This window comes from Salmo trutta, chromosome 21, assembly GCF_901001165.1.
Source record: "Salmo trutta chromosome 21, fSalTru1.1, whole genome shotgun sequence".
In the NCBI taxonomy this organism is placed as follows: domain Eukaryota; kingdom Metazoa; phylum Chordata; class Actinopteri; order Salmoniformes; family Salmonidae; genus Salmo; species Salmo trutta.
In genome coordinates this window covers 40467692-40483632 of record NC_042977.1, presented here as the reverse complement: position 1 = coordinate 40483632, position 15941 = coordinate 40467692, and the positions used below count along the sequence as shown (strand labels likewise).

General features: G+C 42.8%; 1 long non-coding RNA gene across 1 annotated transcript; it reads right to left on the bottom strand.

The window, feature by feature from the left end:
* Positions 1-8231: 8231 nt before the first annotated feature.
* LOC115157435 (uncharacterized) lies at positions 8232-15363 on the bottom strand. The gene is made up of 2 exons (XR_003868451.1): positions 14846-15363; positions 8232-9191 (listed from the first exon to the last, which is right to left on the bottom strand). It is a non-coding gene; the product is annotated as an uncharacterized LOC115157435 (long non-coding RNA).
* Between the last annotated feature and the right edge of the window lie 578 nt (positions 15364-15941).

The following is a 15941-nucleotide window of genomic DNA, read 5'->3' as shown; positions in this document are numbered from 1 at the left end:
GCCGTTCATGTTTGAGCTGATCATCGCCCCAGATCAAAGAGTTTGTTCTCGTAGCAGTAACACAGAAATGCTTCCTGAAACACCTCAGCTAGTGGGTCGGCGTAGCCAAAAACAAACTGGTGTGAGTGGGGATGCTCTAGAAGAAAAAGAAACACACACCTATTAAGGCGAGGTGCTGGCTAGCGGAGTAGCCGCACACTCTAGGAGCTCAGATGCAAACATGTAATATCCAACGTTTCCACAGACAAGCTGTCTTCATCAGGGTATGATCACAAACACTGCGAGATGACTCGTTTATATAGTGTTAAAAGACACACAGGTGTCTGTAATCATGGCCAAGTGTGGCCTAATATCATTGGTTAATTCTCAAATATAAAAATGGCATACAAAGAACAGCATCCAAAATAACAAATGGATAGCATACGATCATAGATTCATTTTAGACTACACAAGCTTACAAACAATTACAATGGCAAAGCCACAATAATCACAAGAATGGCTTCAGATCAAAGTCTATGTTGAGACCGAAGGGAGCAAGGGTCTTTAAATTAAAGATCCAGGCAGCCTCTCATTTTATCAATAAATTATCAAGGTCCCCCCCTCTCCTAGGGAGGGTGACATGTTCGATGCCAATATAACATAGAGATGAAATCGAGTGATTTTCCTCCAGAAAGTGGGCCCCAACTGGGTAAGTTGAGTTTTTTCACCTAATGGTGCTACGATGCTCTGAGATACGTACTTTTAATTTACGCTTTGTTTTACCCACATCATTTTTACCACAAGGACAAGTTATAAGATAAATAACTGCCTTAGTGGAGCATGTAATAACACCTTTGATTGGGATCTGTTTCCCTGTTTGTGGGTGTTTGAAGGATCTACATTTGTAAGTGCCATTGCATTGAGCACAGCCATTACACTTGTAGTTTCCATCCAGTAGGGGCGCAAATACACGTTGTGCAGTGATATCTTGGGGTGGTAAATCAGAGTGTACCAATTGGTCTATGAGATTTCTTCCCCGCGAGAATACAACCAGGGGAAGGTCTGAAAACACATTACCGAGACTATCATCATATTTTAGAATGTGCCAATATTTGTGAACGATTCCCTTAATTTGTTCAGAGCACTTTGAATAGCGGGTAGTTAGAACGCAAGAATGCGTTTTTTTGCGAGACTGACCTTGAAAAAGGTAATGTCTCGTTTTGTTGTTAAAACGAGAGGCTGCCTGGATCTTTACCTTAAAGACCCTTGCACCCTTCGGTCTCAACATAGACTTTGATCTGAAGCCATTCTTGTGATTATTGTGACTTTGCCATTGTAATTGTTTGTAAGCTTGTGTAGTCTAAAATGAATCTATGATCGTATGCTATCCATTTGTTTTTTGTATGTTCTTTGTATGTCATTTTAATATTTGAGAATTAACCAATGATATCAGGCCACACCCAGCCATGATTATAGACACCTGTGTGTCTTTTAACACTATATAAACGAGTCATCTCGCAGTGTTTGTGATCATACCCTGATGAAGACAGCTTGTCTGTGGAAACGTTGGATATTACATGTTTGCATCTGAGCTCCTAGAGTGTGCGGCTCTCCCTTATTTTCAAGTGAGTGGGGATGCTGCCAGATAACGTCTAGAGTATGAGTGTGTGTGTTGTAGAGAGACGGTGGTGATACATCACAAAATCCCAGCAGATGGTGATGTATTACATCCAGTCAGAGTTCCTGTCAGTCTGTCTGGATGCCAATGTATTGTTTCTTCTTCTTCGATGAGGTTTAACGGCGGTTGGCATCCAATAAATGTTGCATTACCTCCACCTACTAGACTGGAGTATTACTCCCTTATACTTTGCATCAAAAAATAAAAAAATTTGCAACAACAAAAATAGATACAACAAATACCATACCATCTAACACTACACTCACAAAAAAACATCATACATACTATACTCCACTATTTAAATCTATTTAATCGTACCTCAGGCCAACAGCCTGAAAGGATGGGACACACCAGTTAACACACCCTGCAACTCTTCTGATGTCAATTTGCTCGCACCCAAATACCTCTCTGCAGCTGCCACCACAACCTCTCTTTTCTGCGACTTACGTTCCATCCCTGCAGTACAGTTGATAACCATTACTATAAATGCCAAAAATCCAATCTTACTGAAACATATATCACTTGTTGGTTTATCCCTCTGTACTGGTACAGATCTACCACTCACAACACTCCTCTCAGTATCCCTCCCGCTTTACCCATCTTCCTCTACTTTCTTCACTGCCTCAGCATATTTCTGCACTACTCTAACCCTGGAAACGTCAACCTGCCTCTCTCGCATGGGACATTTCTGAACCCCAACCCTGTGGGCACCCCTACAGGTAACACATACCACTACTTTCCCCAATGCTACACATTCCTTTGTCTCATGCCCTTCTGCACACTTCTCATACCTAGGAACCTCCCTCCTACACACTGCTGCCACATGCCCAAAAGCTTGACACTCGTAGCAACGTAATGTAGTCTGCACAAAAACTTGTACAGGATAACTTATATATCCTAACATCACTGTCGTGACTTTACTTTTGTTAATCTGATGACTGTTATTTATCGAATCAACTAACTATGTTTAATTGTTACCCGATTAAATTAAGCATGTAACAATTAACTCATTAGGAATTTGGGGCACCACTAGAGCAGTTGTTTAAAGAGTTACCATCTCCCGAATTAAACTCTAAAGGTCTTTACCTATCACATCCTGTTACGTTCCCCAGTTTCTGTGTTGTAGTTTGTGTATTTGTGAGTGTGTGTTTCAGGAAATGGCTTCCTGAAATTCTCCCCAAGCAGCTGATTGTTTGGCCCCCTTTGATGAATGGAGAGCTGACCCCACCCCCTCGTCAGGACGCAGCTGTCTTCAATTATAAACTCCTTCTGAAGCAATATAAGCCAGTGTTCTGTTGCTAAGAAGGATGAGATGATTGCTGAGAGAGAAGGCTGATGGCTATAGCATATTGGTTGTTGCTAACAGAGTTGGTATGTCCTGTGTCAGATTGCTGCGAGAGAAGGCTGATGGTTATATCATAGGCTGCTTGTTGCTGAGAGTGAGACAGTACATACCAAAACTGCCTATGTTAGTTGTTGCTGGGAGCAGCCTTGGTATATTCTGTGTTAGTTTGTTGCTCAGTCAGATAGAGCTTATTTGATATCCTGTGTTTCTCAGTTTTTTTTTGTGATTGTTTATAGTATTCTGTTTCATTTGTTCCCAAGGGGGAAGGGGAAGGCCCCTAGGGAGTGCTTAGACAAGAGGCCCGCTGTCACGTCCTGACCAGTAAAAGGGGTTATTTGTCATTGTAGTTTGGTCGGAGCGTGGCAGGGGTGTTTTTGTGTGTTTCAGTGTTTTTTGTTTAGGTTCCATGTTTTCTATTTCTGTTTTAAATCTAGTTTTCTATTTCTATGTTGGGGTTTTGGTAGGACCTCCAATTAGTTGTCGTTGCCTCTAATTGGAGGCCATATTTAGTTGGTTTGTTTCACTTGTGTTTTGGTGGGTGGTTGTTTCCTGTATAGCCTGTGTTGCCTTATGGAACTGTTTCGTCGTTTTGTTTAAGTGTTATCTTTAAATAATAAAGAAGATGAGCACTTTACCCACTGTGCCTTGGTCCAATCCTTACGACGTCCATGACACCCGCATACATAACCCGTAGTATTCACTGTCAATGCACACTAGGTAAGACCTGGGCAGACCACCCCCTGTATTTTTGGTAGTGCACCAGGTGGTGCTAGTTAGGAGGGTAGGCAGGTAAGGTAGGAGAGGGGGCTTTGATATTTACTTTCTTTGCTTTGGTTCCGTCCAGCCCCTTTTTCCCCAAATTACCGTGTAAGGGAATAAATTCCTTGTAAATGGTAATTCTCTGCCTTTTGTCATCCTTACTCACACCTACAGTCCCATACCTCTTTCACACCACGTTGAGTTGTAGCAGGGTGTTGCGTTCCCTCTTCCTAGAGGCGTGCGTAACACATCCATAAAACAGTCAATGTATTAAATGAGAACCTCTTATATCATTCTGAACAGTCGTAACCTTCTTGGATCTGCAAAGAACCCAGCTTTACTTATGATTCAGTACTACACAATTTAGTTAAATTATTTACTAGCTAAATAACACAGATTACACACACTTAATACATGAGAAAGGTCCCTAGCGGACTGACACGTCATTTTCTGTTACACAATATTCCTTGTTACACAGAAAATGAGGGGTAGAGAGAGGAAAATAAACATTTATCGTTGACACATTTTAGAAACTATTCTCACAATCATATACTTTGCACAAGAACCGCCGCCTGTTTAGAGTAAGAAATCGGGAATGTATCTATGTGAATGCCGTTCACCGTTTATCTCTGTCGGAACCAGCCCTCCTTAGGAAGAGTGTTGGGTTGGCCTTTCAGCGGCACGCTTGTAAGGCTCTGTCCTAAAGGGGTCCACCCTTTCCTGTCATCTTACCGTTGTTCACTCTGGAAGATGCTGTGATTTGAGAAGAGTAGTAGGATGGTTTGAAGAGTTTAGCTGTCCTAAGTCAAATATCTAGAAAAGCAATCAGCCGTACCAGTGATTGTCTGGAAGGTGAGCTTCTCGCCTCTTTCTCATGTTGATAGTCAGAGTTTTAACCACTTTATACGTGCAGCTGCAGCCTGGCGATGTTCTGGTCTAGTTGGGAGGTGAGTTTATTTTCTTCACCTTGTGTTGAGGTTCAAAGTTCCAACCATTTCCAATGTGTAGCGACCGCTCCACGCTTTTCTGGTCTAATGTTCATTTCAATACCAATCCTTTTATGCACTCTGGCTGAAGGGGACGGTTCCGTCAGGCTGACATGCTCTCTGACCTCACTCAGGGCGTGGCTACTTACTGTGCACAGTTTATAGGAGAAATGTTCCCTTATTGTGCCTAAAATCACATTAATATCTTAACAAAAATACTTTCATCATTTTTCATATTATGTGCACAACTTATTTGATGGAAACTTGGCTGATGAAGGGGATATATTTTCCAATTTACAGTATTTCTTTTATACCATTTTAAATGACATCACACAAAAAAAACATATGACATGATTATTATTTAGATCACCACTGACCATTCCCCACATTCTTATGTTGGAAATATTGTTCCAGTATTCACTTTTTGATCATGTTAGATTTTCGGTGGGAAAAAGTCTGTTAACAAAGACAATTCCTTGGTGGATTTTGGAGAGGGAGATCTCTCTGGATCTCCTCTCCTTTCATTTTCAACAGGGTCTTCCCCTTCAGTTTGTCAGCTTTCACATTTACCGCTACCCCAGTAATCACTAATTTCAATGGCACCCTTTTCTTGAGCTTAAAACAATTCACATCTCTTGCCTCCATTCATTTAACATGGAGCGCCTGCTCCTTCTGACCAACAGAAACACAAACAATTATCACAAGACCACTTCTGGTTACCCTCAACGATTCCACAGCCCCCAACTCTGTTTTCACCCACCCTGAAACCTCAAATGGATCAGCTAAAGGCAAGGGTCCACTTTTTCCAAAAACTGATCATTATCCTGACCCTCTGTGCAAGCATCGGGCTCCAAACTTCACCAAATCTACCACCTCCGTTACTTCACCAAATCTACCACCTCCGATACTTCACCAAACCTACCACCTCCGATACTTCACCAAACCTACCACCTCCGATACTTCACCAAACCTACCACCTCCGATACTTCACCAAACCTACCACCTCCGATACTTCGCCCTCATTCACTTCAATTTCTCTTGTCTTCAACTCACTCTGCTTACACTTTCTACCATTCTGCTTTAACAAACCATCTCCTTTTTTCCATCCATTTTGAACTGACTCGAGCTCACCTTCTTCCTCCATCTCTTTCTTAGACCTCCTCTGCCTCTCTTTTCCCCTCCATTCCTCCTCGGTATTCCAAGTATAACTCTCCTTATGATAATACTGCATTTCTCCTGACATACATCTTGTTCTTGCCTCATCAAGGGATGCCATTTAACCGGCTGTCACAATCGCTGCACAATCAGCACTAACTCCTCTGGATGTTGTGCTCAACAGTGCATCTCACTTGTAAAGCAGCTGCTTCCTCTTGATGTTGATGTTTCTCAATAGCTACTGCAACGCTTTTCCATTTCAAACAAGCGCACTCTCTTTCTCCCAGATTCCTCCATTTCCTCTGGCGATATATTGGACGTGTCACTAATCCTTATGAGGGACTTCCTTGCAGAAGAGGTTACTCGACCAGTCAACAGCCGATATGCCAGTCAAATAATTGCTTGCATTTTGCTTGATTATAAATTGTTTAAAGCTAACCTCAGTAGTGGGTAGGTGCTCATTATATATAAGAAGTAACCGATAACGATGTTTATCACAAGTGCTGTTTGGTGTGATGGTGACGCATTCACCTTTTTATTAGGTAACTGGAGTTTGAATCGCAGACAGCATCATGATTTATGAAATCTCATTCTAACCAATAATGGGGCGTGCTCATTATAAATACATTATGATTTAGTTTTGGTAACAGACTAACTTTTCTTATGAGTTTGTTTGCAGAGCATACAGGCTGGCAGCTTATCGCCAGTTCACCCTATGGGGGCAAGGGAGAATTGGACGAGTTGTACAGCATGTCATCCCTACGTGTCTCTCTTCCATAAGGCAGCATACCCAGAAGCAAGTGGCATCCACATAGGGTTTGAGTTTGAATAAAAACAGTTCATTTAGTAAATCTAGCCTGCTGTAAAAACACATTTTTCAAGACATGGGCCTAATGCCTGTGCCTTATGTAAAAAATAGTATCAGTTAGCTTGTCCAATATAACAACAGGTTCGAGCAAAACCAGATAAACTTGCTTTGAAGATGAAACTACTTTCAATGCACACTAACCCCGTGTCCCTGTTGCTAGAGTAGAGACTTCATCAAGCTTTGGCTGCTATCTATTGGAAAGGAATGGTAACTACACTGGGCAGTTAGTTGTCAAACGAGACTTTAATAATGTATGCCATTTAGCAGACGCCTTTATACAAAGCGACCCGACTACATGGTAGTGGAAACAAATCATAGAAACAGGATTACAAAAATACCTGTTCAATTACAGGGTTATTAAGGTGTTTTTACAATTTCCAATGAAACAAGAAGATGATTCACATGAAAGGCTTGTGATTGCACGCTTTGCCTCATGCACAAGATAAATAGACAAATTACATTAGCATACGTTAAAGGGGCAATCAGAAGTAGCTACATCCATTTTTGCATTTATAAATAAATATATGTAACCATTGATTATTTAAGAATCTAACTTATACATTTGGGGAAAGACAGGGCATGACATTGGGGTTGACTGTGTCAGCCACTAAATATCTGTCTCACAGAAAGAGACATATTTGTAAAACCCTTGTTGACTTCCATGATGGAAAAGCAAGACCCTGTAGAGTCTTTGGGTGTTACGGTATAATACATACCAGCAGAACTGGCTGTGTGTGTCTGTCCTTACTACTCAGGCTCTTCGGGTAGCAGATCAGTGACAGTGAGGTGGATCTTTACTTCAGTTTATTAGGTAAAAAACCCTCAGTATCTACAGCAGACCATGTCTTTATCCATATGTTGTATGCTGAATCTTGCGTTGTCTTGGAGAAACTTCCAACTGTTAATTGTCTGTCCTGCTTGTGGACGGACAGGTGGAAGGACGCAGGTGAGACCAGCTTAGTGATATCAGATGGCCGCTCTTAACTGGGTTTATCACCTGGGGAAAGAGTGACTCAGAGGTTTGGGCCACCGAGTCATCGACTCATAGCCACCGAGTCGTCGACTCATAGCCACCGAGTCATCGACTCATAGCCACCGAATCATCGACTCATAGCCGCCTAGTCACTCAGTCACTTACAGGTACACAACACTAGTGTGATGTCACCGTCTGGATTTCAATTCAATATTTTGCATTTAGAAAATGCAGAAGTTACACATCTATCAGCATAAAGATCTATAACTCTATCTCAACTTCTGTAACAAAACTCTTACTCCTAATTTAACCCCTCTCCTGTCTCATACTAAGTGACTAATATAATCCTGTACATTTTAAATTGTCCCTGACCCAACCTTTACACCTGTCAGGCATTAGTAATGGATAAGAGGGATAAGGATAAGTAGATGACACAACACAATCCGAACGGTCAGTTCTTTACTGAAGAAATCCTCTAACCAACTTCATAACAGGAATGTAAAAGTATGTTTATTTCAAAAACACATTACAGTAACACAAGTTATTACGTAATGGGAAAAACACTGTTGCTAACACATAAACCTGGAACCTGTGTGTGTGTGTGTGTGTGCGTGTGTGTGTGTGTGTGTGTGTGTGTGTGTGTGTGTGTGTGTGTGTGTGTGTGTGTCTACACATGAAGTAATATAGCTGCTATGCATCACGTCCAAGAGCTCTTTATTTTTTTACCCATTTCTCTTGTCAATGAGTATAAATATGGCCCACCTTTCTATCAGCATCAATACAAGAACATACTAATGTATTCATACATGTATCACAGTTATATTTCATAGAAGCTACATGTGTTGTACCTCGGTGGTTATGTAGCTCAAGCACCTATCGCTATGTCATTTGCAACAAACAGAGGAGTTGTTATGGGGTAGAAATGAAGGATAGACTTCGTTACTGAACCTGGCATATAGGCCAAAAAACACTGCCTAGATCTTAATGTATTGGTTAGTTCAGATCATTTCAAGCAGATCATTTCACCAACTTGCCCTCTCATAGGCCAGATGACATTTCAGCCATATGGCTTGTATCTTAAAATCCTCTCAGATATAAACACTTTCCATAGGGCTAGTGATGAGGGGGTGATTTCGTATTGGCATAACAAATGAGGTTACAGAAGTCAGAAGGAGGTAACATGAGGGGTCAAAGGGTGTTCAAGGTCACATTCTGATTGGACATACTCCTCTCGCTTGGCAAAGCTGTGATAATGCTGCGAAGTGGCAGGGCAGGCGGGTGGTAGTTCCCTGCCACGTGATAGAACCCTGGGAGCAACCCAACCTCGTTCTCCTCCGTCCACTCTTTCTTAATCCTTCCATCATATAGGATCCCTCGCTCCTCCTCCTCTTCTTCCTCCATACCTCTCTCAGCATCCACATCAGAGGGTTTTGGGCCAAGAACTGAATCTGAGAGAGAGAGAGAGAGAGAGAGAGAGAGAGAGAGAGAGGATAAGAATAGGTTATTTTACATCATAAACTTGGTGGGTCAAGCTCTGAATGCTGAGTGTCTGAAAGCCACGATATATGAGACCATATACCACAGGAATAACAAACATGACTTTTACTGTTCTAATTACGTTGGTAAGCAGTTTATAATAGCAATAAGTCACCACGGGGGTTTGTGGTATATGGCCAATATACCACGGCTAAGCGCTGTATCCAGGCACTCCGCATTGGGTTGTACGTAAGAACAGCCCTAAGCTGTGGTATATTGGTCATATACCACACCCCCCGTGCCTTATTGCTTAAATATAGCATTATGTGCACTTAGGCTATATAATATTTTATGTCGTTTATGAAATGCCACCAACAGACCAGTACGTTTTCATATTCGCACTATTGAGCTTGATGACAAACTGACAGCGAAAGAAAAAGAGATTATAGAGATGACCTCAGGAAATACACTGCAGCTTTGTACCCACAACAGGTGCAAAATGGAGGGAAGGTCAGAACACACAAAGATTTTCATGGCATAGATGACGTCAACAGTCAACATCATGTTGTCTCACTGAACCAGTGGCCATCCAAGAAGAGAAAGACAGTCAGATGATCAAACAATGACTCACGTCACATGATAGGGAAGGAGGACGATGACACACGGTGACACCACAATGGAGAACACCAAGTGGTAAAACCTTCAGATGGTTGCAGATAGGAGTCCCAGGTTACCTGCTAGGTCATGCATCAGGTCCTTGATCAGGTGACCCACTATGGCGTAGGTGGCGACTACCACCAACACCACTCCTATAAGTATGTAAACAACATGGCGAGGCAGCTCGATGGCGTCGCGAGAAAGCGGGACGTAGTTTACGAAATACGCTTTCTCGTCCTCCTCCTGTCCAATCATGGAGGCCTGGAGGAGCTGGCGGGGTTCAAAGTTCAGCTGTGTGAGGTTCCAGGCCACGCCTACCAGTCCTGGGATGTTTTGTGCATGGGTCGGGGGCAGCTGTTTGCCCATGGTTTGATTGGTGAAGTACGGTATTGGTGTAGTGAGATGCGATGGAGTACACAGTAAATTGATGATGCGCAGACTGCAGATGTTATGTACAAAGCAGATCTGTCTGTATCGCCTTGATGAGTCTGTATAGTCTTTGCGGAGGAACAGTACTTGACTAAAAGTTGAAGAAGCACAGACTGCAGACGGTTTCTATGAGTAGATCCGCTCTGTGTAACATTGTACTCTGGATGTTTTCAGGGTTAAAGAAGCGTATCAGACGAGGGAGAGAAATAAAGAAATTGTGGTTAAATGTGGTTACTCTACTTTTCATGAAAGAAAATATAATTGTATTTCAATTGATGGTGTGAGGCTCTGGATAGAGGCCTAATGGGTTGGGAAATGAATGAACGAGAACATAGTAGTTAATTTCAAAAGAATGTGCTGTAGTTCAAAAGAAACATACAGTATATATCAACCATAATTCCTTCTGTGGCTAAGTAAGCCTGGGTCCCAGATCTGTTCTGTGCTGTCTTGACAACTTCTACGGTCATTATAATGCCTAGCCTGGGTCCCAGATCTGTTCTGTGCTGTCTTGACAACTCCTACGGTCATTATAATGCCTAGCCTGGGTCCCAGATTTGTTCTGTGCTGTCTTGACAACTCCTACTGTCATTATAATGCCTAGCCTGGGTCCCAGATCTGTTCTGTGCTGTCTTGACAACTCCTACGGTCATTATAATGCCTAGCCTGGGTCCCAGATCTGTTCTGTGCTGTCTTGACAACTCCTACGGTCATTATAATGCCTAGCCTGGGTCCCAGATCTGTTCTGTGCTGTCTTGACAACTCCTACGGTCATTATAATGCCTAGCCTGGGTCCCAGATCCGTGCTGTCTTGACAACTCCTACTGTCATTATAATGCCTAGCCTGGGTCCCAGATCTGTTCTGTGCTGTCTTGACAACTCCTACGGTCATTATAATGCCTAGACTGGGTCCCAGATCTGTTCTGTGCTGTCTTGACAACTCCTACGGTCATTATAATGCCTAGCCTGGGTCCCAGATCTGTTCTGTGCTGTCTTGACAACTCCTACGGTCATTATAATGCCTAGCCTATGTCCCAGATATGTTCTGTGCTGTCTTGACAACTCCTACGGTCATTATAATGCCTAGACTGGGTCCCAGATCTGTTCTGTGCTGTCTTGACAACTCCTACGTTCATTATAATGCCTAGCCTGGGTCCCAGATCTGTTCTGTGCTGTCTTGACAACTCCTACGGTCATTATAATGCCTAGCCTGGGTCCCAGATCTGTTCTGTGCTGTCTTTAAAACTCATACAGTCATGATAATGCCTAGCCTGGGTCCCAGATCTATTCTGTGCTGTCTTTACAACTCCTATTGTCATTATAATGCCTAGACTGGGTCCCAGATCTGTTCTGTGCTGTCTTTACAACTCCTATGGTCATTATCATGCCTAGCCTGGGTCCCAGATCTGTTCTGTGCTGTCTTGACAACTCCTACTGTCATTATAATGCCTAGTCTGGGTCCCAGATCTGTTCTGTGCTGTCTTGACAACTCCTACTGTCATTATAATGCCTAGCCTGTGTCCCAGATCTATTCTGGGCTGTCTTGACAACTCCTACTGTCATTATAATGCCTAGCCTGTGTCCCAGATCTATTCTGGACTGTCTTGACAACTCCTATAGTCATTATAATGCCAATAATTATCATGCACAGTTGGCAAGACAGCACAAACTGATCCAGAAGCCAGGCTAAAGTTGGCCTACTTCAGGTCATGGTCTTTTTGAGGAGGATCCTTGGTTTAATAATCTGTTGTAACCTTGTAAAGCAGTTGAGTAAATGTAGGGCAGGCAGAGTGCTAATAGGATTGAACAGGAATCTGTCATCATGTCCAGAGATATCAGCTCTCCATCTGGGAGGATTAGTGATATGACAGGGGAGATGTACAGTAATGTACCAAAGAGGCTTATGGTCCCTACTGATCCTGATCCTACACACCACACCATACCTCAACTTATTTCCACCACGGACTAGGTTATATTGTGTGTCAAACCTGAACCTCTACATTTACTGCATTTTTTTGTATTTCTTATAAAATGTGAGGTAGAGCAAGGGAACGACTGAGAAATAGGACAGTCCATCAGGAACTGGTTATGGTCAGTCCATCAGGAAATAGGACAGTCCATCAGGAAATAGGACAGTCCATCAGGAAATAGGACAGTCCATCAGGAACTGGTTATGGTGAGCAAAGGAAACTTTCCGGAAGAGAGCAGTGAAGGATTTGAAGACACAGATGTATTCTGGCAATAATAAAGGACATGTCCATTGATTTTACAAGGAAGTTATCATGAAGGGTTTAGATGATTTCCTGGAAAGTTACAAGGAAGGTATCATTAAGGGTTAGGTGATTTCCTGGAAATGTGTAATAAATGGAAAACAAGATCCTGAGTGACTATAAATTAATTTCCATTTTGAATCAGGGATGTGCCGTTCTTACCTTACAAACTTGATGTATAGCTTCCCCTCAGCTATGTTGTCGCTGAGAGAACGTCTAGAAAGTTCGTTGTAAGCGGAAAAAATCTGTAATCCTGGATGGAAACACGGTAGACTGTTAGGGCCATCACAACAAACCATGCTGACTTCTCTATTCGCATGTTTCTCTACTCAGTGCCAACAAGAATGCTACGTTTCAGGTCAGAGTTTTTGAAGTGGCACGTCCTATCGGTATGTCGGTCTAGCAGGCAGGGTTAAGATTAGAGTTGTTTCCATTGTCAGACTTGAGGGACCTCATCTTCCTCTTGTCTCATGACTCTAGACAGAATCCAGGCCCACCATATGATGGTGATAAGGATGTTGAGGGTGACCTGAACGGCCGTGAAGGGACTGATCATCACCATGGTGGCAGAGGAAGGATGGTCGTAGTGGGATGGAAGGATCTCTCAGGAGAGAGAAATTAAGAGGTGGAGCAAAGAGAGATGAAATGATGGGAGCGATGCCAGCGAAAGGTGGAATTCTTGAAAGAGAGGGGATGGAGAAATTATGAAATAATGAAATGTTCCATATGTTTTCTCTAGTCGACACTCTTCCTTCGAAGAATCGGTCCACTCTGTTTCACCACCTACGGCTGCCCTGCTGGTAACACATTGTAACTAGGCCAACACACACAGGAGAGGTAGCAACAAAAACTCTGTAACAAGTCCACTCTGAGGTCGCAGACCACCTCACAAGCAATGAAGGGATGAATGGTGGTGCCACGGTGGTGGTGGGTGACGGAGAGAGAAGTGAAGAGGTGAATGAAAAAGGGATGACGAGATGGTAGTCTTGGAAAAGAGGGGTGAAAAAAGGATGAAAATAGGAGGAGGAGATAATGGACTTGATCTTTTCTCTTCCTGAGACACAAACGCCTACTCAGTGACTAGCCGCTAGTCAGTCTACTCAGTGACTAGCCGCTAGTCAGTCTACTCAGTTTTCACCGCCCATGGCTGCCCTGCTGTAATCCTTGACAGGATTTGGTGACTAATTGGGCCAATCCACACAATCCACACCCTAACAACGGTTTCATTTTGTACTATTACAACACATTCTTTTCAAAATACAGAGAGAAAAGGAGAAGTATCAACAAGTCAGATTCGTTTTCTTTCCCTGAACATAACGTCAGCTCTCCAAACAAATTCACGCCATTCTTACCTTGTAGCATGCAGAATTGCTCTGTAAATCAAAGCAAGCATAGAATCCTGGAAGCAACCATGAAGACAGACATAGAGAGTACGCTATTAGGAAAATAGTTTTTCTACTCAGTGGAGTTGAGACTAGATCTTAAGAAGGTAGGGCTATGTTTCTTTGTCATTCTGGAGAAACATCTTCATCTTCAACCCTGAGGATCCTAGACAAGATCCAAGTCCACTCTGTGATGGTGAGTAAGAGGTTGAAGGAGACAATGAAAATCATGATGGGATGGAGCCCCATGGTGGTGGAGGGTAGTTGTGGGGTGGGGGCAGTTGCCAGGGGGAGAGGGATGAGGGTGAAAAGGGTTGAGGTTTGGGAGTTTGGGACAAAGAAGAAAGGGGTAACTATCAGGAGAAAGAGAGGGATGAGGGATGCTAACCACGTGTATGTGACCAATAAAATTTGAGTTGAGTAGAGTTTGAGGTGAAGTTAAGACGGATCAAAACAGAATGGAGAAATTATGTTAGGCTGAAGTGGTCTGGATCTTTTCTGAGACTCCCAGTCCTCTTCAGGTACTAAAGTAATGTACTTTACCCCCTCCTGGAATCCTTGACAGGATTTGATACTGTAACTAAGCCAATAAACAGAAGCCACACAGAAACGCAAGCGGAGTGTTATTAGCTTGTGAAAATGATATGCAACACCTGTCTGGGACAGGCATTAGAGCTATAGACTTACATGATGTGTGATAAGTGATAATCTGCAGTTTAAGCCGATGAGAACAACAATTCAACCCCTGTGTGACCTTATAATTAAGTAATCCGACCAATGTGCTAATGATGTAAAACAATGAGAGAAATGTTAGATTATGGAAAATAAATGAACAATCTTCAGGCTACTTGAAATGAGAGATGATCAAACTGAAGATATAGCCTACTGTACCTGATTTAGAATGATTCCAGATTGATCCAGATGACCCGATTCTCTACGGATGTGAAACAAGTGAAAAACAGCAGAAAGAGAACCAAAAACAGGATTCCCAATGGAATTCTAAAAACAAAACAAAACAAAAAACATAAAATGTGTAAAGCGATACAAGCTGCCTATATGCCTAGTAAGCTGTCGGTGGTTGTCATAGTAAATTCACAGGTAGGTAGTGGGTTCCATGGCGGCGCAGGCTCAAGCGGGGGTGACTTCACTAAGCTTCTTGGGCTTGTCTTCTTCTCGAGACACCATGTCAATGAAGGTCCCTCCCAGGAGAAAGGACCAGTAGAGGATGGTCAAGGAGGTGTTGAAGGTCACGATGCCTATCATGATGGGGTGCAACATGGTGCCACAGCGTCTGGGTGCTCTGCCCTTAGATATAGGAGTGTATGTGTGGTTAGCTCGTGCAGCAAGAGAGTGTGTGTGTGTTTGTCCTTTCCTCGATCTGACTGAACTCTCTCTCTCTCTCTCTCTCTCTCTCTCTCTCTCTCTCTCTCGCTCTCTCTGGCCCTTGCCCTCTATCTGTTTCTCACTTGGTCTGCTCCGACCCCTTCTCTCTTTACGCCTCCTTCTGTCTCCCTCCTCCTCCCTTTGCATTTACCATGATCATAATTCTCTGAAGCTGCGGTATGTAATCCTCTATTACCACCTCTTTCCATGGAGACGGAGGGGAGATAACCGGCTGTAGCGTATATCACGTCTGTAGCTGAGACCCACAATTAATGGGTTCCTTTTGGGTCACGAGCCTTGGCTTAAGACTGGGTCCTGGCAAGACATTGATTTTGTTTAATCAGTTTGGGAGAAGATTATTTTTTACTTGGTTTAATGTTGAAGAGGACATCTCAACAGTGGATTGATGAATCAAGTCCCATACACAACCCTGTCTGAATGTGTCATCTTTGTCTGTTTGTTCTCATAAACTGGGTAGTTTGAGCCCTGAATGCTGGTTGGCTGACAGCCGTGGTATATCACACCTTATACCATGGTACGACAAAACATTTATTTTAACTACTGTAATTACATTGGTAACCAGTTTATAATAGCAATAACGCAC